This window comes from Ipomoea nil, unplaced genomic scaffold, assembly GCF_001879475.1.
Source record: "Ipomoea nil cultivar Tokyo-kokei standard unplaced genomic scaffold, Asagao_1.1 scaffold3170, whole genome shotgun sequence".
Lineage (NCBI taxonomy): Eukaryota > Viridiplantae > Streptophyta > Magnoliopsida > Solanales > Convolvulaceae > Ipomoea > Ipomoea nil.
This window is the reverse complement of record NW_017619598.1, coordinates 2,770,037-2,796,152: the sequence shown is the minus strand read 5'-3', so window position 1 is coordinate 2,796,152 and position 26,116 is coordinate 2,770,037. Positions and strand designations below refer to the sequence as shown.

The 26,116-nt window shown below is 35.2% G+C and overlaps 1 non-coding gene and 1 pseudogene across 1 annotated transcript; one reads left to right on the top strand and one right to left on the bottom strand.

Annotated features, from left to right (window-relative positions):
* The first annotated feature begins 19,784 nt into the window (after positions 1–19,784).
* Positions 19,785–19,856, top strand: TRNAH-GUG. Its single transcript has one exon. It is a non-coding gene; the product is annotated as a tRNA-His (tRNA).
* Positions 19,857–20,947: 1,091 nt separating this feature from the next.
* LOC109167883 lies at positions 20,948–24,823 on the bottom strand (annotated as a pseudogene).
* Between the last annotated feature and the right edge of the window lie 1,293 nt (positions 24,824–26,116).

Here is a 26,116-nt window from a genome sequence, read left to right as displayed (position 1 = left end):
ATCAACAATTCCACCTGATGAATTTAGTTTTATTTAGGATGGAATGTGAAGGAAGGTGTAAAGGGCAATTGGGAAACTCCCGAGTGTCGAACTCAAGAATGTCAAGTCAGAGCACGTGAAATGCAAGACAACCCTTTGTCACAATGCATTAATAAAGATGGTATAGGTGCTAGATGGGGATGTTGGTAGTGTGTGGGAAAGTGAGAAACATAAGAAAGTGAAGGAAAACAAAGGAAACAAATACAAACAAGTAAAAACGGGGATTTGGATGGAGTTGGGCTTGTGGTTTGCGCACTCATAGTTCTTAAGTAGACAAGAGTGGGTAAACGGCTTGGCTAAACCTAGGGAGACCTAAGGCACCATCATTAGGTGGCGTCACACTTAAACTTTCGTTCCCTACGTCGGGCGAGGCATTGTATCAAACATTTGGTGGGCGGTCTACCGTCTCCTCCCATAAGCTCGCCCTCTCGGGTCGTAGGAAGGGGATTGCAAGGGCAAGACTAAAGAGAGTGCAATCTCTTGCTAAAATCCCACTCTCACACTCATCTAACCATTACGGCCGTTAATGGAAGGAGATCAATATGCACTCCTCTACAACAAAGGCATACAAAGCCAAAACATACAACCAATCTCATCATTCATACATTCAAAGCTTAAGAACGAACACACACAATCCAATCCACATCCAAATCCTAGAAATCTAGCAATTCATCATCATTAATAAGATCACAAAGCATAAATTAGATAGGAAATATGAACAAGGAAGAGTGGTTACCCAAGTCTTCAATCTAGATGCTTGTAATCCAATAGAAATGTTGAACGATGAATGCTAGGGTTGGGAAAGTAGAAATCTAATCTAGGAAATGAAAAGAAATGTAAAACCCTAATCTAACCTAATGAGTGCTGAATTGAAAGATGAGAAAATTGGAAAAAGAAGTTCCCCTAAGTGATCCCCTTATAAGACTTTAAATAGGCTTAAAATCTGTATTCTCCGCGCTGGCATCCCAACGTTCATCGCAACGTGTGTTGCGATGCTCGTTGCCCTTTTGGCCTCCGCGACAATGTACGGGCAACGCACGTTGCGGGTTGCGTTGCTGTGAATCTGCCCTTCTTGTCTTCACCAAAGTTGTAGCCGTACCAAAACTCTTAACTAGATTGTTAGAGTATGGTGCACAGCGAAAATAAATAAAGTAAGTGTGTGTAGAGATTGTGTCAAGTATATCTCGTGAGAAACAAGCAAGAAGCAGTAAGTAAAGAAAGCACTCAAAGCAGTAAAGAACAAAGGCAATTATAGTGGTTCGGAGGTAGTGTAATCCTCCTACTGTACTTGCTCTTATCTCCAAGAGCAATTCACTATATCCAACACTACTTGGTTCCTAGATACAATGAATTCCGTGATCTAGTGCTTTGATCACCAAGCCCGCACTAATCACGCCCAGTGCCACCAATACTAATGCTTCAGATTTCACGACTCCGCGTTACTTTCCTCCCCTTTCTACACTCCGGTAGAACTACACTTCGAATTTCACGACTCCGCGTTACTTTCCATTCTTCAAGACTTCACACTGCTTGTGACAGTCTCTTTCCTACACTCCAGTAGGGATGTCACTTGTTTTCAAAAAAACAAGTTTTCCTCTTGCTTCCAACTTCTGAGACTTTGTAGATGATCTTCAATGTGTTGCAAGTCTCTTGAGATGAAGATATAACACTCTTGAAAGATTTCTCTTGAAAGCTCTGTATCTCTGAGTGTTTTTCTCTCTTTGAATTTATAAAGTATAGCACTTGATATCTATGCTCTGTTTAACTCTGTATTTTTGAACTCTGTAGATTTTTCTTTCTAAGCTCTCTGAGTTCTTTTTCTCACTTGAAGATTTTCGTATGCTCTATATTTTCACTTGTTGGAACTCTTCAGTTCTTTCTCTTTCGTGCTCTTCTATGCCCTGCTTCAAGTCTTCAAAATCTTCATCCTTATATAGCTGGTATTGAGAATATGCCCGTTGGAAAAAGACGATCTCAATTTTGAATTCTTGTATCTTTTGACAGAGATCTTATCTTATCTTCTGGCAATTTGTCAGAAAGATATTCTAGCTGTTTGTAGAGCTTCAAGTTCACGTAAATGAGTTCCCAAACTTCATATGGTGCTCTCACGTTTCTTGGGAGTATTTGGGTCTTAGTTTCGTGTAGAACGGCTTCTCTGATCTTTCTCTATAGTGGTTCTCGTTTCTTTGGGATTTATATGCTTTAAAAATATTCTTCAATTTAATCTCATTCTAGTTAGACTAGTATTTTATTTCTGAGATTTCTTACTGTAAGTTTTCTTCATCTTCACGTCTGGGTGTTCTCAGACTTCAAACTGGCTTCAAACTTCTTCCCAATTTGAATTTCTCCTTGCAATTGTCACCCAATTGCAATTGCTTCCCAATTTCAATTTGATTGACTTTGACTTGTAATTGACACCCAAACTTCCCCTGGTTTCAGATGGCTTCTCAATTGCTTCCCAATTTGAATTTGGTGCTTCTCAATTGCTTCCCAATTTGAATTTGGTGCCCAAGATGGGGCTGTTTGAGAAGAAAGGGCATGGGGTTTTCTACTCCATGTGCTTCATGGTGCTCCTGTTTGCTGTGAGTGTTTTTGGTGTTTTGTGCAGTGAAAGTGCATGTGTGGGTGCATTTGGTTAGTGGTGGGCTTATGGGGTTTCTGTGGATTCAGAGTGGGTGATTAGGGCATGATTCTGGGCACGATCAGATTATGATGAGTAAAGGGTGAAACAGATTTACCCAGATCCTTACTGGGAATTGTCTTGCAGGGATAAGCATTGGGTGGTGGAAGTGGAACCACAATGCCCATCACATTGCCTGCAACAGCCTTGACTTTGATCCTACTCTGCAGTACCTCGCTTTCTTTGTGGAATCTTCCAAGCCCACTCCCTTCATATTTCTATGAATGAAACTGAACTTTGACACATTTGCTAGATTCTTGGTTAGCTATCAGCAATGGACATTTTATCTTGTCATGTGTTTTGCTATGATTAATCTCTATGTACAATCATTTGCCAAATGTTATTATCCCTTCTGATTCTTTCAGGTGTCAAAGCTTAGTCAATTAAGCAAGCTAGCTCGGGATAATAATACTGCCAATAAAAGTGTTGAGGCAGATCGTTTACATACCATGTTCCTTGCAATGGGTAATGCTAGGGCTGTTCTCATAAAACTAGCTGATAGGCTGCATAATATGGTGACATTGGAGATATTTGCTCCACTGGCCAACCGATTAGGTATCTCTACCTGGAAGGAGTAGCTTGAGACTCTCTGTTTTAAACATCTTAATCCAGATCAGTACAGGGAGCTGTCCTCAAAACTTGTGAATTCCTTTGATGATGCTATGATTACTTCTTCTGTGGAGAAATTAGAACATGCACTGAAGGATGGAGCCATTTCTTATCATGTTTTATCTGGGAGACACAAAAGCCTATATTGTAAGATTTTCCCTAATAATATATATTATATATTATATATTAGGGCCTTAATTAAGTGGTGCAAGTTGACTAGGCTTATTAAGTGGTGTGGTTGGACTTAATAACTAGTAGTTGTTAGTCAACCAAACTCTGTGCCTAACATAATCCTGGATTGATGTGATACAGGATGGTTGTTGTTAGCACATTCAGTTACGGTACTCAGACCGCTCAGTAGATACCAATACACCATCTAGGGTTCTGAGTCAGGTCTGAGGCAAAACATGGCTAACGGTCTACCGTTGAGAGGCAACACAACAGGAACATCAACTATGGCTGGAGATCTACGGGGCTACGCTTCCGCTATCATACGAGGTCAGGTTTCTCGTATACTATGGTTCATATAGTTAGACTATTGTATATCTAACATTTGGTATCAAGAGCCTTTATTAATCTCTGCCTGGTTGATTGTTTTGTCTCAATCAACATTAATTCTTATATGTACATAAAGTTGGTACATATTTGTATGCTGGAATCTAAGTCCATTAAAATACAAAATTAGTTGTAATTGAAATATGTTATTGTGTATGTATACATGTGTATACGGTTGTGTATGTATTTCCTCTGGAATCTACAAAATTTGTTGTATTTTTTTGTTGTTTACTGATCGGAGTTCGTCGGACGACAAGCTGCGGCGTTAAGGTAGCATCAGGCATGGTCCCCATCATCTCCTCTCTGCTTCAGTAAGTAATGATGGCAAAGATGGACGACGGCGGTGGGTGGCGTTACGACGAGGTGCTTTGGCGCTGCAATGAGAGGGCGACGGCGGCAAAGCTAGCGTTGCATCGGAAAGACGGCGGAGGCGAGGCTGGCTTTCCCGGCGACGTCGTTGGTTCCTCTTCCCCTCCAGGCGACGCCGGCGATGGGTTGTCGCTGCTACTGTAGCTCCTGTCGACGACGGACGGGAACTGGTGGCGTCGCAGTGAGGATGGCGGCGGAAGATGGTGCTGCGAATTGAAGATGAGTAACGCCGACAACGTCCGACTTCCTCTACCCTTTCAGGTGACGGATTCTTCGCTGCTTCTTCCCTGCTTCGCTGTCGGCGATGGTACTGATCTTCTGGTGACGCAAGGAAGAAGGCGAAGGAGTCTGGTACATAGCAATTTACCTTTAATTCCTTATTTTTTACCATATTTAATTGCTTTAGTTAATATTACATATTAATTAAGATACATGGTAATTATTTAGTTTCAAATTGCCATATTAATATTATCTTAATTAATATTGTAATTTGTTTTGGCAAATGGTAAAAAAAAAATAAATAAAAAATAAAATATGGTAATTGCTTATTTTTGGAAAGTTGATGCCTTTTAGTTCCTCCTAATTTTGGTATTAAATTCATAATTAAATAATTAAATTATTATTCAACTTATTTTCAAAAAAAAAAAAATTATTATTCAACTTTGGGCAAATATTAAATTTTAAATTTGCTATTTGAATTTTAATTTAATGTTGAGGTTTATATTAAATTGCCTGAAGTATTGCAATTTATGTAGGATATATGAGTTAATAATATATTAATATGAAAATTCAAGCATGCCACGTATATTCATAAATTATTGTTATAATTATACATTCATAATAGCATGCATTAAGGTTGGATTTAGCACATTATTAACTCATAAATTCATTATCAACTATCGTTCAATTTTGGATCCTTATGTCAATTTTGGACATTATGACTTACTAAAGCAGCTTGTTTGGTTTCCCTTTAATTTGACATATTTTAATTTTATGTGTCTCTGGGACTTTAGAACCTATTTTGAACAAGCTATTTGGGACCTATCTTGGGTCGTTAAAGTATGGATCCCACCATTTTGATTGATATTTTAAATAATAATTATAGCTCTTTTTTATTATAACATGTTTATTCACTTTTAATTATTACTAACTACCATATTTTGGTATTAATCGTTGGTAATAATATTAAGTTTTGGGTCTACTTCAGTATTAGACCATTTTGCATCCATGTTATAATTCACTTGGGTCATTGAGGTTTATGAGCCTAATTTTGAGTGATTAAGTGCTATAATTATTGTCTTAGCCTGTTTAGAGACATTAAGGATTAAAAGATTTAATTGTTATTTTGGCCATTAAAATTATAACTATTGTTTAAGTTGATTAATTTTTAATCTATCAATAGTTTCAGGGCCTTAATAATAATATTAAGTCTTTAATTTATGGCAAAAGCAATATAATTGGTATATTGCTAGAATAATGGTAATTTGGTTATTACCTAACTTCAGTCTCCCTAAGTATCATAATAGTCATGATTAATTATTATGTGGTAAAATTGAGATTAAGTATTTGACATCCCTTAATTACAGTTTTGCCTCTTATTAAGCTAAATTTGGCATTATTAATTACTGTTATTAAGTTTAGGGGCTAATCTCATTTTATTACTTTCCATAATAATTATTAATGGTAATCTGCTATATTTGGTACATTGGTAAGATTACCACTTCATTTTACATGACTATTAATGTTGGTAATTAAGTCCTACCAATAAATTTTTAAATGTACCATTGGACGCTGCATCGAGCCTACTGACATAGACAGTGAAGATGGGAGAATTCTGGAATTTTTCTTCGGATCATCATCGTTGTTAGCGCAATGGAGAGATGCAATTTGCATCATTAAGGTTAGCCATTAATTATCTTTTATGATTATTATTGATGACTAATGCTACAGTTACAGTTAACCGCTAATTTGGACTAGTCATATATTTTATCTTTAGAAAAATGGAAACATTAAAAGTGCATTACCATACTTTAGTTTGTCTTTATTATTAATGTTAATAGTGATTATAATGTTACTTATTACTATTAATAATTAGTTAATGATAACATTAATATTCTTATGGTATTCAGTTATGCACCTTGAACTGTTTCCAAATAAATTTATGTGACAATAATCCAGTTAAGAAAATATTTTTCTTGACATTAATGTTTTTCGGATTTCAAATTTTATTAAGTTTTCAAAATTTTATCCGAAAACTTTTATAAATGTTAGCGGTTTTAACCATTGTTTTTCCATATTTAGTTTCCTACACAATGTTATAATATTATTATGGCTATTTATTGCTATTTTGATTGTTTACAATTTTGCCATTAATAATAATAATATTGTTAATTGGGCTATGGAGAGTGATTTTGAATCAATTTAGTAATCTTGGAAAACATATTTTCTAGGCAATTGACTTTTGCCATTAATTCCATAATTCATTTAGGTCTTTGAATTATGATTGCCCATATTTGGTTTAAGTATGAATAAATGAATAATTTGGTTTAAATTCATATCCTTTATTTGGTTCATACTCTTTAGATTGTTTTATGCATTCGATCACATTAAGTACATAATATTAAGTTTAATTATGTAATTAGGGTTTATGAGATTTTAATTTACAAATGCTAGCATATCCTTTTGGTTTGATATTGTTTGAATTTGTAAATTCAGTTATTTCTCATAAATTTGATCTTTATGCATTAAAACATTTTTCCCATGGGCAGTTTAAAAAAATTTAAAAGTATATATTCAGTACATTATTATTCAAAATGTTGGGTCTCTTTTGGTTTGGACTAGTGTTTGAATATTAAGTTTATACTTTGAAATATCACATTGTAAATTGCTTTAAGTTATGCAATTTATTTGGAATATATGAGTTTAATGTTTAATTTTATGCATATTCGTCCTAAGCATAATATTATGTTTTAAATTATGAAATTTTATTATGCCTTTATCAATGCATAATTTTAAGATGGAATTATATTAGTTCCTATTTAAGTTGGACTTATGCATAAACTTTAGGTGCGGTAGTGCCTGAATTTAAGCACGTTTAGTCCGCTATTTTTAGTTCACCATTTAAGCTTTAATCATAGGTGAACCTTACAGTTTTCTGGTGTATACCATACAGTTTACTGGTTTATACCCCAAACAGTTATACATTAAGTATATATGAATCGGTGAGGCATACTAGTTTTAATGGCCATGAATTAAGAACATCTTGTGCCATTAGTCTCCTTAAATTGATACTCTATTTAAGGAATTGGTTTTCAGTGAGACTTAGTCTCTAACCGCCTTTCCTTGGAGTATGTTTAGATTTTCCCATCACAATCTGGTATAATCTGTTTGTCAAAATTTTAAGTATTTCTTGCCAATGTGATTTGATTTCGGTTCATTAAAGAATAGCCAAAGCATCTTTAATTTACTGAAGTCTCTTAAGTTTTCAATCTTGGTTAATTAAGGAAATGCTACAGCGTATTTGGCTACCTAAGATTGTTAAGTATTAGTCATATAAAGTTTAGGCAAGAATTTGATAATTGTCTAGTGATCTTATAATTTTAATTTGATTTTGGAGTAGCCACAGCATCCTTAACCTGTTAAAATTATATATTAAGCGGTTTATTTTGATCACATAAAGTTTTGGACATATCATTTGTGATTAACTGTATGTAATATGATGAAATTTAGCCCACAGGCAATTTCGTTATATTTGTATGATTAATCAGGATGAAATACTGGACTACGGTCATAATTTAGCCCACAGGCAATTATGTATTGGAATGTAGTTTAGTAGTTTTATCAGTGATGATAGAAATAATTTATTTATTTACTATATGGTTATTTGTAAATAATTTTCAATTCTATCATGAAGTTTAAATTTTATGATGTAAACTTTAGATCATATTTCTTAATTTGCCCACAGGGATTAAGAAAAGGAACATGATCTCTTAAGTTTTTTATCATAATGATAGTAATGAATCTTATTGACTAAAACTTTAGCCTACAGGCAAGTTTTATGTCATTTGATTCTTCAACTCATTTGATAATGGTTTCATCATAAATAAATTTTTCAGTTGGATCTAATTGAGTAAAACTTTAGCCCATAGGCAAGTTTTATGTCACTAGATTCTTCTGACTCTTTAGTAATTGTGAAAAATATTATCATAAGGGTTTCTTAATTGGATTTAATAGAATTAAAACTTTAGCCCACAGGCAAGTTTTATGTCAATAAATCCTTCAACCCATTAGATAATAATTTTATCACAATTTCTTAGAATTTATAAATTTAGCTCAATTATAATTCTAAGTTTCATGGTTTGCATTGGCAAAACATGTATTCAGTCACTTCCCAAAATTTAGCAACTTTTATTAATTGATCCACGGATCTTGCTCGGTTTTTCGGACTAACTGTAGTAAGTTACGTGATTTGACATACATCTTTTGGATTCCATTAATAATAAAATGTATCTTTTGAGCCAAATTCTAACTTGGTTTTGGAAGGTGTATTTTTTATTTTAGTATGTCCAACTATGGTGGGATTATATCTTCATTATTTAGTTGGACTTTAATTGGAACCAAAAATTGATTATTTAGTATGTCCAACTAATGGTGGGGAATTATGTCTTCATTTGTTAGTTGGTCAATAAATCAATTATGAGTATGTATATTATTAAGTTCATTTTATTAATTTTGCTGAAGAATGTTTTAATCAGTGGGAGTGATCATTTAGAAAAAGATCATTAAGTTACTCCACTAAAGTTTATGGATTTAAATGGCTTCATACATCCTAAATTTGATTGTATGCATGTCAAACAATAAGTCCATAATATTCCACAAGTATTAATCTTGTATTTGTTCATATAAATTCATAAGTTCAAATTATTGAACATTTGGTTGTGCAACATATTTATGAAAATGTTGTAACAATATTAAGGAATTTATTAGAACAAAAGCATTTAACTTGTGGTGCATTGTAATTTAATAAATTCTTCAGTGATTAATAGTCTTTAGTTTCTTCAAAATTAATCCTGGGTCATTTTGGTTTGTAAGGCTCAAAACAATTTTGTGAGACATATAAGTAAGACTCATTATGTTTAGTTCATTTAAAGTGGACATTGAAGTTATTTGGGAAGTTGTGGTGTATGATCAAGATTCCAAATTTTTGGACTTAGACCTTTGGTTTATTGTCTAAGTTATTGGAATGCTTCTGTGACTTGACTATCTTTTGGCTAGTTTTGATGAGTGGGAGTGACAAACGTGTCAACTTCAAGCTCTTAGCTGTTAGAGATAGTACTTAAAGTTAACTTATAAAGAAGTCATGGAATATAGTTAGCATTATGCTAACATTAAGAGATCTCTACTTAAGGCATGCTTATAAAGTTTTAGAGATCATACAGTGTACTCTTTTGTACAATTTGGATGCGTTTTCTCCTTCAGTTGTGCACATAATGTATTTTGAGAAACATCCCTTAAGGTACCGAGAATAAACATAGGGTTTGTTTATTAAGGACCTAAGTTGAAGAATTAAAATGCATGTGACCATAATGGATACTACTCTGATTAAATAGAGGACGTATCACTATGATTCGTGTGTTTTGTTCTTTGATGATGGTTGTGCTAGTACTTGCACCAAGTGGGAGAATGTAAGATTTTCCCTAATAATATATATTATATATTATATATTAGGGCCTTAATTAAGTGGTGCAAGTTGACTAGGCTTATTAAGTGGTGTGGTTGGACTTAATAAGTAGTAGTTGTTAGTCAACCAAACTCTGTACCTAATATAATCCTGGATTGATGGGATACAGGATGGTTGTTATTAGCACATTCAGTTACGGTACTCAGACCGCTCAGTAGATACCAATACACCATCTAGGGTTCTGAGTCAGGTCTGAGGCAAAACATGGCTAACGGTCTACCGTTGAGAGGCAATACAACAGGAACATCAACTATGGCTGGAGATCTACGGGGCTACGCTTCCGCTATCATACGATGTCAGGTTTCTCGTATACTATGGTTCATATAGTTAGACTATTGTATATCTAACATATATAGCATATAAAGCAAAATGTTGAAGTACTTTCTCTCTCTCTCTCTCTCTCTCTCTCTCTCTCTCTCTCTCTCTTTATGAACACACAGACATAATGTTCAGAGCATATATAATGGGTGAGCAAGATCTTACTATGATGATGGATTATTCCTGTGAGAAGTTTATATTCCTAATATACATGTTTAATTTATAGGTATCAATCTCTACACACAGTAGTTATAGGTGGCGGCATGATGCCACTTGAAGTTCAGATTTGAACAAAGGAGATGCACCTGCAAGCAGAGTATGGCTTTGTTGCTAATTGGAGATACAAGGAAGTTGATTGTAAGCACTCCTCCTTTGAACTTCAGATGGTTGAGTGGGAATGGTGGGTTGTTACATGGCAGTCTGAAACAATGAACAAAGACAAGTCCATTGGCTATGCTGAATCTGTGAAGCCACCGTGCAAATTTATGTCTCATTCTAATTGCAAATCTCTGCTGCATTTTACTCATGCTTTTACCTTTCTTAGATGGATACATCTATGCCTATGGATGAGTAGGATATGACTTGGAAATGTATCATTTTGACAGAAATTATAGATTGTGTATTTGTATAATTCAAAGGGCTTATTCCATTCTAACATATTGTATGAATTGCGTGATTAAATAGATATATAATAAAAATTGGAAACATTATAAAGAGTAAACGAAAATAAAAATAATTGTTTACAAAAAAGGAAAAGAAGGGTTAGATAAGCTGTAGCTAAAGTGCGTCCAATGCAAATAATAGAAATAAATTAGTGACGGAACTTTTTGATGCTATATTTAGCGACGGAAAAGTCCGTTGCTATTCCCTTACAAATTTCGTCACACGATTGTCGTGGTAGGAAACTAGCGATGGATTTTTTGTTATTTTAGCGACGGAATTTCTGTCACTAGATTTAGCGACGCAATATTTCGTCGTTATTCCCTCGCAAATTTTGTCTCCAAATCCGTCACCAAGAGGAAAATAGCGACGGATTATTTTCGTTTACCGACAGAAATTTCCGTCGTTAACTGCAGCAACGGAAATAAAATGCGTCGCTAGATTCTCGCGATGAGCGTTTTTGTGACGGACCAATTCCGTCGCTAATCACTTTAGCGACGGATTTTCCCTATTTAGCGACGGAAATGGTCCGTCGCTATTTCCGTGTTTTTTTTGAAGTGAACATCCTGTGTTACGGCCTCTAACCCGAACTAATTATTTAATTACTTACCATTAAAAGAGAATTGAATTCCATTAACTAATTGAGAAGGGTCCACCATGGATCATGGACCCTTATCCCCAAACCAAAGCCTTAGTCCTATAAGGAATAGAATAAGTAGATCCCTACCATTCAGACCCTAGTTAGGACTCTTAAGTATATATATAAGGACCTAGGAGGCACCTAGAAATCACACCACAATAGATTCCACCACACAAGAATTCCCAAGAATTCCCCTATCACCAAACGTAGGAAAATCACGAAGAGGAGATCTTAGAGAAAGAACCTTAGTAGCCAAGGATTCTAATTACGGCTAAGAGGTAACCCATGCCTCAACAAAATATACTTTCCTTTCTATAATCTCCTTCATTGGCTCCTTTGATATATGATTCTGTGTTTGCATCTTAATGAGGCTTTTCTTGAAATTGATATGATGATTATGAGATGATCTTGATGTTTATGAGATAATCTTAATGTTTAAGTGTTGATCTTGATTCTTATGTGATAATCTTGATATTCTTGATTCTAAGATAAATTATATAAATAATCTTGTGTTTTATTTATGATTATAGCCCTAGAGTTAAAAACGTGAATTTCGTATTGTGTTATTTTGGGTATGTCTGGGTGGGATAGTGCATGATCGGCTATTGAGTCTTGGCATGTTTAGAAGTCGTGTTAGGATATATTTAATGTGATTCTTGGTTTTAGTCCATTACTTGATTACGTGGCGTCGTCGTTTGTGTGTAAATGTGTTTGGACATGGTTTCGGGTTCCACAAGGGATCCCGGGACCGAATTATTACATATGAGTCAGAGGGGGGTAGGTGGGGGCCGGGGTACCCGCCACCTACCTGCTGCCCCATGGGACCGCCTGGCAGCGGGAAGCCGGCGGGCAGGCGACTGCCCGCCGGGCACCTGCTGCCTCGTGATGTGCCGACGGGTGGAGCACCTGTTGGAATTCCAGTGTAGAACGTGGTGGTTTTCCCCGTTTGATGTTTCCCCGTGTCCCGTGGTGTCCCATTGGACCCCGTTTGTCGTGCCTGAGTCTAGTTTGATGTTTCGGGTACCGTTCGTAGGATAAGAGAATCTTGTGTATTGCATGCTAGTCGAATTGGTATCCCATTGACCTATGAGAAAGGAGCATGAACCCCTTAGGCGTATCTCTAGTAATGTGGTTGACCACGCATAGGTTATATATGTATGATTTCCCCCTCCTTATGTGTTAATGTGGGTTGCATGTGCTTGGCTATGTGTTATTTGTGCATGGTACCCCAATTGGTTGCGATCAATTGGCTATACAGGCAGTTGGATGGGTTGAGAACCATCGGCTGTTAACCTGGCCGGTTGCGATCGGACGGGTATATAAATATATATATAGGGTTGCGGTTCATCATCTGGTTGCGATTAGATATATATACTATTCGGGTTGCGGTCTACTGTTTGGTTGCGATCAAACGTTATAAATGAGCAGCGGTTCATCGATTGGTTGCCATCAATCCCCTTGTGCTGCGGTACAAGGCAGGGTGCTTCGGGGCCGTGTCAGAGCTATATGCGCTGACCCACATGTATGGGAATGCGATTGGTCCTACGGCACCACCAAATGTGTTTACGTGTTGAGATAATGATTGCATACTGATATGAATGATGTGAAATAGTCTTGTGACCTTAGGGTGTATGCTAGTATCTTTATATGCATGATTATATCTAATGAATGTGTCTACCCTTGCTTGTTGAGTCTATTCTCGATTTTAAAGTAGAGTTTCATAAGTATATATATTCCGACTTCAAAATGGTTTTCCTTATATATATATATATATATATATATATATATATATATATATATATATATATATATATATATATATATATATATATAATATATATATATATATATATATATTATATATATATATATATATATATATATATATATATATATATATATATATATATATATATATATATTATATTATTATATTTTTTTTATTATATTATATATATATATATATATATCTACCTATATTGTATTTTAACGCGTTGGAGTGGGTTACCAGCATTATTCACTTAACAGATATATTTGGCTTTCAGGCACAGATGAGTAGCTCCGGAGCGCGCTAGAGGACCCGAAGCTTAGTTAGTTAGTTTCCTTATCGGCCTGTGTGCCTTCATGATGTACTTGACATTGATTTGAGGATTTCTGATGTTTAGATTGTTTAGCCTGTGCATTTGAGTTCTCCAGCTCAGATGTGGCATAACACCCCAACACTTATGTTTAGTTATGCACTGTTTCGGGTTTTAATGATAGTTCTGCCTTTACTTCATAAGCATCCAAAGTTTTAAATTTTAGGGTTGTTTCAAGCATGCCTAGATGTCTATTATTACTTGTTGAGAATGTTGCCAAGTATATTAAATGTTGAAGTGTACAGAGCATACTTCCTTGAATGCTAGGGTACAACAAATGAGATTATGTTGAATATTTTTAGTTCAAGTGCATGTGGAATACTTGCTAAGTGTTTTCCAATGAAGATCTGTTAAATTATGATTTATAAGCATGTTTAGGCAATTGTTGAGAATTCACAGTGAAAGAGGTTTTGAAGCCCATTTTATAGTAAAGAGCATATTTGAGCATACCATGTTTTAAAATGGCCAATGTGAACCTAACTACTATTTTCAAAAACTTATATCTATTTTGGAAAGTCATGACCTAGTTGCATTGAGAAATTGTGAGAAGTTATGTGCATAAGTTTACATAAATAAAGTCTTGCATGAATCGAAATGCATAAGCTATATCTGTATGTATTTAGTGTGAGTAATCCGAGGTTTTGGAGGACCATTAGGACTATGTCCTTTCGGAAGAAAAAAGATAAGATCGGATAGAACCGACAAAACAATGAAAAGAGAAAGTAAAGAAAGAAACGGACATTGCGATCCGATATGAAGTAACGAGGTAGATATTCCTGAGTTACTAGGTTGGAAACTGCCCGTCAGGCTTGGAATCTTGGTCAGGGGGTGTGCACACTGATAGTTCGATACCTGATTCCACAGAATTTGAGAAAAGAACCAAGAGAGTGGTTCTGTGGGCGAGATGAGTATTAGGCCGGCTAGATGTTGAGCCCAGATAGGTCCAATCACTTTATGTAGAAGTCCTACCTCGTCCACGAGTATAAAGAAAGTGAGTCATTGCGACTCTAAAGAAAGTGAGTCATTGCTACTCTAAAGAAAGCGAGTCATTGCAACTCTAGAGAAAGCGAGTAATTATGACTCTAAGAAACCTCCATAGAAAAGTATATCTTTTTACAAAAGAGTGTATATGTGTATCTACCTATACTTATACTAAAGCATCATGTTCATTCTATTGCATGATCAAGTTAATTGCACGAGATTTCATATTGAGTATATGATTGCACGAGATTGCATATTGAGTATATGATTGCACGAGATTACATGTTGAGTATATATATGATTGAACGAGATTGCATATTGAGTATATGATTGCACGAGATTGCATATTGAGTATATAATTGCACGAGATTGCATGTTGAGTATATGATTGCACGAGATTGCATGTTGAGTATATGATTGCACGAGATTGCATATTGAGTATATGATAGCATGAGATTGCTTATAGATTACATGATTGCACGAGATTGCATATTGAGCATATGATAGCATGAGATTGCTTATAGATCACATGATAGCATGAGATTTTTAGAAATTATATGATAGCACGAGATTGTACTCTAAACTTTAAAAAGTATATTACTAATTATTTCTATATTTAAACATACCTTGACCAACTATATATCCTATAGATTGTTGATTTGCAGCCTATGATAAGTTTAAATATCTGCAAGTAACAAGCTCAAATTTTATTCAGCTTTCAACTTCATATAATTTATCAAAAAGTCTTTTAATATTTTTTTTCAATTTCATATAATTTGTATTGAAATTCACATATATATATATATATATATATATATATATATATATATATATATATATATATATATATATATATATATATATATATATATATATATATATATATATATATATATATATAAAAGATAGAAATAATGCAGGGTTTTTCATTACTTGACAAACACTTATAATGTCTTCTGCCAATACTTCAGAACTGTACCTAACACAAATACACTACATAATAAATTAGTGTTTATGCTAAATAAAAAAAAAAAAAACTGTTGTTCATGAAACTGTATTAAACAAAGTGAACTTAAAAAATAAAATTCTCACTTATTCTTAGGTTAACTAATTAACCGAAATTTATTAGTGATACCCAAAAAAAATATATGTATGACTTTAACCTATAAGATACCAAGTTTCAAAAAATTTATTCAAAATGACAGAAACTTAAAGTCATTATGTCCTATATTAATTTTTTTTGAGAAATAACATTGCAAAATATGAATACGCAACACAATTAAATATGAATATGCAACACAATTAATAATCATAAAATAATATGTTGGACTTTAAACTATAAGCTACCAAGTATTCAAAAAAATAGATACAAAATGATAGAAACTTAAAACCATAATCTACATATTTTTTTTTCAACATTTAACACTGCAAAATATGAATAGGCAACACAATTAATAAGAGAAATATAGATTATGGTTACAAGGTGCACAATGGATTGTAGAAATCTATCACGTGTGATGCTATTGAGAAATATAGATCACTCATTAGGACATTGTAATGGTTACAAGGTTGGTACATTGATCATGTTTTGGAAGCTCAGATTATGTGTGGAACGAATGCAGGAACAATTTTTTTAATTCCTCGAATGTCGTTAACACCTTCTGATTCAAGATTTACTTTCAAGTTCCAAAGAAAGCAATTTTCTTTTATGCTATCATATGTCATGATAATAAATAAAAGTCAATGACAAACACTATCACACATGAGATTATTTTTGAGAAGGCCGGTCTTTAATCATGGTCCCCAGCGTTCATCCTGTGCCAGGATCGAACTCTCCATGAGATTCATAGTTGCATTACTTATAGCTTCCTTGTTCGTAGACAAAGCGAATTCGGAATTCATTCCAAGGCATAACTTCTATCCATGCGCTTCATATTCGCCCGGAGTTCGCTCCCTTAAATATAGCCATCCCTGCCCCCTCACGTCAATCCCACGAGCCTCCTATCCATTCTCATTGAATCACAGCGCGGGGGGGGGGGGGTGTGTAAATCCAACTAGAAAAACTCACATTGGACTTAGGGATAATCAGGCTCGAACTGATGACTTCCACCACGTCAAGGTGACACTCTACCGCTGAGTTATATTCCTTCTCTGCCCCCATCGAGAAATTGAACCGACTAATCCTAAGTCAAAGGGTTGAGAAACTCAATGCCACTATCACTATTTTTGAACAACTTGGAGCCAGGCCTTCTTTTCGCACTATTACGGATATGAAAATAATGGTCAAAATCGGATTCAATTGTCAACTGCCCCTACCAGAAATAGGATTGACTACCGATTCCGAACCGAAGGAACTGGAGTTACATCTCTTTTTGCACTCAAGAGTTCTTATGTCTTTCCTTTCTTAAATGGGCCATACCGTGGAAAAATCAAAAAGAGCTTCCGCCTTCCATCATAAAAAAATACTTTGATCGCAAATTCGAGAGAGACAGGTGAGCAAAATCGGTTACATGATCTTCTTCTCCCGAATTCCAATTACGAAAATTTTGACCAAAATACGAATACTTTAGAAATTGGTGATATTTTAGAAATTGATGCGTTTCCATCTATTGTAATAAGCAAAATAAGTAAAAAAAGTCCCTCGATGGTCATACAAATTAATTAGTGAATTGGAACAACAATCATTTCACTACAGTCCGCCAGCAGAGCATGAAATTCGTTCAAGAAGGGCGGTAGGTGAATATCTTCTTTTTGATCCTACAGAGACTCATACTACTACTAAAGCTACAGATAAAGAAACGAAGCCTAATGCTAGCAAAGAGACTGATACTATTGATAAAGAAACCAAGACTAATGCTAGCAAAGAGACTAATACTGTTGATAAAGAAACCAAGACTAATGCTAGCAAAGAGACTGATACTGTTGATAAAGAAATGAAGCCTAATGCTAGCAAAGAGACTGATACTATTGATAAAGAAACCAAGACTAATGCTAGCAAAGAGACTAATACTGTGAATAAAGAAATGAAGCCTAATGCTAGCAAAGAGACTGATACTGTTGATAAAGAAACGAAGCCTAATGCTAGCAAAGAGACTGATACTGTTGATAAAGAAACCAAGACTAATGCTAGCAAAGAGACTGATACTGTGAATAAAGAAACGAAGACTAATGCTAGCAAAGAAACTGATACTGTTGATAAAGAAACGAAGCCTAATGCTAGCAAAGAGACTGATACTGTGAATAAAGAAACGAAGACTAATGCTAGCAAAGAGACTGATACTGTGAATAAAGAAACCAAGACTAAAACCCCAGAATAAGAGGCTAAAGAAGATGAAGAGAAGGGGCTTGTTGTGATGCGTTATGCACACCAACCCGATTTTAAGCAAGGCTTAATCAAAGGCTCTATGCGAACTCAAAGGCGTAAAATTGTTATTGAGAAACCTTTTCAAGCAAATGCACATTTCCCCCTTTTTTTTGACAGGATAAAAAAAAACTTTTTTCTTTTGCTATCCCCCGCCCGGTTCAACTTAACCGAATTTTTAGAAATTGGTCGGCGAGAAAAGGGTTCAGGATTTTAGAGTCTACAGACGAACAAACAAAAAGAGAAGAAAAACCAAAAAGAGAATCTAAAAAGAAAAACGACCGAGTAAAGGAAAAAAAGCGATTAGAGATAGGGGAAGCCTGGGATATTTTTGAAATTACCCAAATGTTAAGGGGTTGCATTTTAATAGCCCAATCAAGTCTTAGAAAAAATCTTATATTACCTTCATTGATAATCGGTAAAAATCTTGGACGTATGCTATTATTGCAAATTCCTGAATGGTCTGAAGATTTCGAGGAAGGGAATAGAGAAAAGCATATTAAGTGCACTTATACTGGTAATCCGTTATCTGAAACAGAATTTCCGGAAAATTAGTTGACACAAGGTATTCAGATCAAGATTGTATATCCTTTCCATCTGAAACCTTGGCACACATCTAAACCGCTAACTTCTCGTGATGACGTTTGTTTTTTAACAATTTTTGGAAGGGAAACAGAACTGCCTTTTGGCTCTCCCCGAAAAACACCTTCCTTTTTTGAGCCCATTTTAAAGGAACTCGAAAAAAAAATTGGAAAATATGAAAAGGTTAGAGCTGAAAGCCGGCGATCCTGATCTTTTTTCAAATTGCTAGAATTCAAATATCCATATATCACGTTTCTACAAACCTTAAAGAACCTTTTCCTTTATGTTCGGCGGAAATCACACGTTACACTCTATTTCACTAACTAGATATCCGTGTTATGATACAATATAAGTCCAAGTTTTGAAAAAAAAAATGGATGAGATTGGAATAATCCATTTTGTCACAAGCATATGTATTTTACAAAATATCACAAACCGGGGTTGTTAACTTGTCTAAATTAAGATCCGTTCTTCAACATCATGGAACATCTTTCTTCCTTAAAACTCAAATGAAAGACTCCTTTCGAACACAAGGAATATTTCAGTCTGAACTAATACATAAGAAACTTCAGCGGTCTATAACGAGTCAATGGAAAAATTGGTTAAGAGGGAATTATCAATACGAATTATCTCAGATTATCTGGTCTAGCTTAATGTCACAAAAACAAAAATGGCGAAATAGGGTTAATCGAAATCTGATTCAAATCCAATATAATACGTACATAAGAAGTGTATTGAATCAATTCTTTTTAATGAATAGATCCGATCGCAACATCGAATATGGAATTCAAAGGGATCAAAAAGGAAAGGATACTCTCAGTCATAGAACTCTAATGAAATATATGATCAAACAAGATTATGCATATATATACAAATGGTCCAATGGGAGCAAGAATTGCCAGGAACATTTGGAACATTTCCTTTTTGAGCAGAAAAGCTGTTTTCAAGTGCATTTTCAAGTGCAAAAGAGCCGTTTTCAAGTAATGTTTGATCCCCGAAAAATGTACGTAGCAATCTCAAGAGTAAGTAAATTTTGGAGATTACAAATTTTGATATGTGGGGATATTGTAACATCTGTAAGTATGACTAAAAAATAAGAACATAGTCTGGGGGCGGATGTAGCCAAGTGGATTAAGGTGGTGGATTGTGAATCCATTATGCGGGTTCAATTCCCGTCCTTCGCCCATCGCATCTTACTTCATGGTTAGGTGCGATTTTTGTAATGGAGCTCATAAGAAAAATCAAATATATGAAAAAAAATATAGATAGATATGTTATGATATGGATCTGAATTGTGTTATGTGACATCAATTCGTTATGTATGGATGAGATTCCAAGGTCCTGATTGCGTGCATCCAGTAGGAATTGAACCTACGGGCATATATTATTTCATATATTATTCTATTTTTTTAAATAATATTGTTAATCTTTTGTCTATATCATTTGTCCGTGCATCACATATATTTGCCCTGTGCGATAAATTAAACCTACTAGCTGGATTAGGGGAGATTCTACGAGTTCCCGCCATCTCCGAAAGCTCCAACTCGTTATACCTTAGAACCCTGCCAAACAAAGAAGAAAAAAAAAAGTCAGTCACATACTCACTTGCGCCTTAAGAGTAAGAGCATCATCTGTCCAAACTCCATTAACTTTTAAGGAACCGAATCTGATTCCTATTTCTTTTGATAATAGCAGAGTTGTGGTAAAATCGGGTGTTACAATCACCCACTCAAATCCACAAACATAATGTTCATGTTTAATATACTAAAAGTTCATTTTTAATACATTGAACATTAATTTTTTGTTTTGTAGGTTCACTATTTGGTATAATATTTAAAAATGAACTTGCATATTAAAAACAAACATTATACTAAGGTGAAAAGGCCACCGGAAATTAAAGGTTTGAAAGAAGAGAGGAAGATAGATAAAGCAAAGGGGCAAGACTCCATTTGAGAGAAGTAGAGTTGGTAACACAAACTCCTTCTCCCACCAACTATATAATCATGAGTATACATCTATATTTTCCAGTATTCCACTCATGATTGCCTTAATAATCTATCATAGGAGGAAAGAAATCACAATTACCATTTCATAAGAAACAAAATTAAACAATTGTATAATTTTGAGATGTTTCAAACCTGCAAAATCTCCAAACCTCTACCTTCCTCCCACTCTTCAATTTCTTTAATTTAAAATTATTGTATTTTTTAATTTATGAAAAGAATTTAAGAACTGAGCACATAAGTCCTTATAGAAAATGTTGTACGCTATATATTATTATATGGTACTCTGTACAAGATTACAAAAATAAAAAAATTCAATGCCCATTTCTATACTTCTATCAAGAAGGTTGGATTCCCCACCCTAAGGGACCCCTCACACCGTAGTTCGTCTGCACTATAAATCACGATAATTCAATGACTCGATCAGCATGTAGGGCTAATTGCACCCAAATAGATCAGCATGTAGGGCTAATTGCACCCAAATACTGTCAACACTGAACAAGCGAGCCCAATATTCTATTCTGTTCTATTTAATATGCACCCACAATCCCTTGCTGGGTACGCCACGGTGCACAACAAAGATCAAGTAATAGCCTGGTGGTGCAAGCTTGCCAGAGGATGGCGCCACGGCAGAGATGGTGTCCTTGGCCACAGAGGTGAGTCCCAAAATCAGCATCCTTTGGCCCTCAGAGTACCCGTGAGTGGTGAAAGGCGGCGGATACATGGTAACCTTAATACTAGACATGTCCGCAGCATCATCTAGCTTGAAATGGATATTGAAATTCTTTCCATAAACCAATTCCTTTTGGGAAAGGTTCTCCACAATCTGCGGCCGGAACTTTTGCAATGTGGGGGCTAAGTACGGCGGCGAGAATTTCTCGACGCGCATGTCGGTTGGGTATTTGGCTTTCATATCGTAGGAAACGTGGGTGTTACTTCCCGCTACTAAGATCTTAGCGTCGGGCAAAACCGCAGAAGTGGAATGGTACATTCTGGCAATTTTTGTTGGTGTCAACTCAGTAAACCTTTCCCCTTTCGGTTTATCCGGGCTGTAAAGCACCGGAGTGAAATTTGGTTCCTCCGCCGCGTCCCAAGCAGAGGTCCCCTTTTGCGCGCCATTAATTATGAGGACATTCCCGTCGGGAAGAATCAACATATCTCCCATAACCCTCCCCGACGGCATCTCCTCAATTTCCCACTTGGCCCCTTCCTGATTCGCAACAATCCTGCCGCAATCCTTCAACGCCGGCGGAAATTGCCTCGGCGGATCCTCCGTGACCTTGAAGGCTTCGTGTGTATTGCCGCCGCAAACCAAAACCTCCGCCTTCACAAAATCATTCGCTTTGGTGGTGAGTTTGAGAGGAAGAAGCGCGGATTGCCCCGAGGCCGGGTAGTTCCGGGACCCCCCTGGCAGCTTAGGAAGCTCCCGAATGGTCTTTCCGGTTCTAGGGTTGAAAATAATGGAGCGATCGTTGGCGAAGAGGAACACTGCCGTCGGGGAGGAGGTACACAAATGGATACAAATTATTCTCCAAACGGCCGTCGGTGGTTTCCTCGAGCAGCCGAAGCGGAAATTGTTTGTTCGGGAATTTAAGCTGATCAAGCGGGACAATTTCATAGTTGGGAGATCTTCTTCCTCCCACCACGATAAAATCACCATTTTCCAATACTTGTTGAGAAGAATACCTGGAAGGTACAAATTCATTACACTAAGAATTTGAAATTTGAAATATATATAATAATAAATAATGCTTACCATCTGTTTGCAGAAAGTCCAACATCTTCCTTGAAATCGCATAATTCGCAGGGTTCCAGGATTCTAATTCCTCGAATACCTTTGTCGTAGCCTCCGGTGCTTATCAATTTTCCGGTGCTCGACAGCCCTCTGGACGAGCACCATGTATTCAGGCTCAACTAAACATATATGCATAAAAACAATATAATTAATTAATGTACCCAGGCCACGAGGCCAGGCCAGTATATATATATATAGCTTGAGTGTCTTGACAACTTTAGCGGTGTCGGGATCATAGGTAACGCCATGAGCCCAGCAGTCATCACGGCCCTTTTCATCTTTTCTGCACCACTTAGGATTCTGCATCAGTGCGGAGCGACCAAGATTAATGGCGTCAAACCAGACAACCTTGTTGTTTGTCATCAACTGCATGTGCATGGCGGAAACACCCACGTTTTCAGTTACAGTTTGCCAGCTCGAGGCCGAAGGATTCATCTCCAAATCTGGTTTCCCATAGGCGCTGCAAACAAACAATACAAGAACATAATAATAAGCTACTGTTATTGATATTTTTGACGCCATTGGAGAAACTCGATCTTTTATTTATCTAGCTTCTCCAATGGACTAATATAATTCTTTTTATTTAAAATTTCTGATCGTTATCGATGTTCGATGTTCTCACTCCTGCCTACCTCTTCAGATATATATACTTGCATTATTGCGCTACGTACGTAAAACTAACTCAGATTCAAATGCCTACAATTATGGATATCCATATATAACTCTTACTATTATTATATACAAACAAACTAGCTAGCTGAGTAGCTGTTGCCTCATGCCCATCAAATTTTCTCAGCTCTCCCCTCTTCTTTTTATTTTATTTTATTTTATTAATTTATAAATTAAAATGTTAAGTTAATTAATTCATGGACATGAAAAAAAAAAGATAGTTTTCCATCAGTTAATTTAAGTGAGAACCATCACCATTGAATATTGAATCATTACCAACATATTTTTTTAAGATTTTGTAACATATATACCTGAGTTTGCAGTCATACGATTTGAGCCTCCAGTGTCGGTTGTCCATTCGACATCTGGAATTGAAGTATCCATGGTGAGAGCAACAAGAGCTTGAGGAAGGTCCTCATCATTTACTGATTGATTTGGTAGACTCCAACATATTTTGGCAATATGTCCAAGTCTTCCGCAAAGCTAACCGTGTTCGTGTTAGACAATAATAAGGCTAACATAAACTAAAATAACGAGTAAACTGACTCATAGTAGCGGAATCTTCAGGATCATCTGAATATCCCTTGCCATAGTTGAACGTGTTGCCACTAGGATGGTAAACCTGCAGAATAGACATTAGTGTTGCCTAAGTGCCAATATATATATATATATATATATATATATATATATATATATATATATATATATATATATATATATATAGGTTGAGTTCAAATGAGGACAACAATATATAGAGGACTGTGAGGACAAATAATGGGCACACAACAAATTAATATCAGGCACACAATTTAATACATAATGGCACACAAGAATACATATAAACATTAGGTTTCGAACCCATACTCTATTAATGAATAAATCTATGCACGCGACATACAAACTGTGGCACACGACTACATTCGGCCATGCACACGACATACAGGCTAATGGCACACACTACATCTGTCCTCACAGTCCTCTATAATATACTTGTCCTCATTTGAACTCAAGTATATATATATATATATATATATATATATATATATATATATATATATATATATATATATATATATATATATATATATAATGTATGTAACAAAAAGCAAATAACATACAAAGTTTATATATTATTAAATATCTCTTTATATACAACATTTGACGTTGAAGAAACATATTCTCCATTGTCATTGCAAATAAGTAACTTAAGACCATTTGGATTGCTAACTCTTGACAAAGCTATGCAAAGTTGTCCATGAACAAAAACATGTTTTTTCAGTAGTAGGCCAACTGTAGAAAGCGTTTGTCCTTGGCTCTTGTTAATTGTCATAGCATACGAAAACATTAGGGGGAACTGTCTCCTCTGAAATTTAAACGGTAACTTTGGATCTGATGGGGTTAACGACAATCGTGGAATCAATACCATCGTTCCAGCATTACTGCCGAATAGAATTTTGGCCTCAACAACGTGGTCTCCTAGTTTAGAAATGATTAACCTTGTGTCATTGCACAAACCAGCAGAGTGATCTATATTTCGCAATAACATAACAGACATAACATGAATATTGAATCATGACCAACATATTTTTTTAAGATTTTGTAACATACATGAGTTTGCAGTCATATGATTTGAGGCTCCAGTGTCGGTTGTCCATTCGACATCGTCTGGAACTGAAGTATCCATGGTGGGAGCAACAAGAGCTTGAAGAAGGTCCTCATCATTTACTGATTAATTTGGTAGACTCTAACATATTTTGGCAATATGTCCAAGTCGTCCGCAAAGCTAACAATGTTCGTGTTAGACAATAATAAGGCTAACATAAACTAGAGTAACAAGTAACCTGACTCGTAGTAGCGGAAGCTTCAGGATGCCAAAAGTAATCTTAAACTACTGTTGGAAATTATGGAATTTCCGACCACCCGAAAGTGATCTTAAATCAATTCGAAAGCAAAAAGTGGTCGAAAACAGCAACAATGGTTTTTTCGGATGCCAAAAGTTGTCGGAACAAGGCTTTTGACTTGATTTAAGATCACTTTCAGGTGGTCAGAAATTTTATAATTTCTAGCAGTGATAAAATATGTAAAGTAAAATTCTGATTACCTTCTTCTTATTAGGGTTTAGGAGAAGAAGGTAATCAGGTTACCTTCTTTAATTAAAAAACAAAAAAAAAAGAACAAAAAAAGAACGCTGACAAGCACAGAAGGAAGAGAAGAATACCTTCACCCGCACGGACTTAGCTCAATGGTTTAGTGGGCAGTATTTGGGAGAAGAAGAGAAGAATACCTTCTTCTCTCTCCTCAATTAATGGGGGAAGGAGAGAGAAGAAGGTATTCTCATTTTTTTAGAATAAATAAATAAATACCTTCTTCTCATTTTTTTTGAGAATTTGGTTACATTATTATTATAATTTTATTATTATTATTATTATAATATTACTCTGTATTATTATTATTATTATTATTATTATTAATATTATTATTATTATTTTATGATTTAACTTCTATATTTATTAGAATATTAAATATTACTAATAATAATAATATTATTATTATTGTGCAAATATTATTCACAAAATTTAGTATTATTATAATAATTATTAGTACAAAATTTATTTATTTATTTATTTTTAATTCTATTAGTACAAAATTTTTATTGATATTATTATTATTATGGTTAGAAACAAGTGTAATTAGATTTTGATGATACCAAAGTCACTAGGATTGTAGACCCCTATTTTTCATTTCGTATTTATAACTTTCGTTACAAACGAAGGTCATTGTAACTCAACATATGATTCACACTATGTAGTGTATGAATCTTAGTTGAGGCTAGCATGATAGGTCTACTGTACTTGAAGACATGGAGACAACGAGAAAGATGAAAGATGAAGGGTCCAACTCTCGGATAAACATCATATGACGAAGAGGACCTTTCGTCTAAGAGAAAGGTCGAAAGATAAGGTCAATCTTTCGAAGA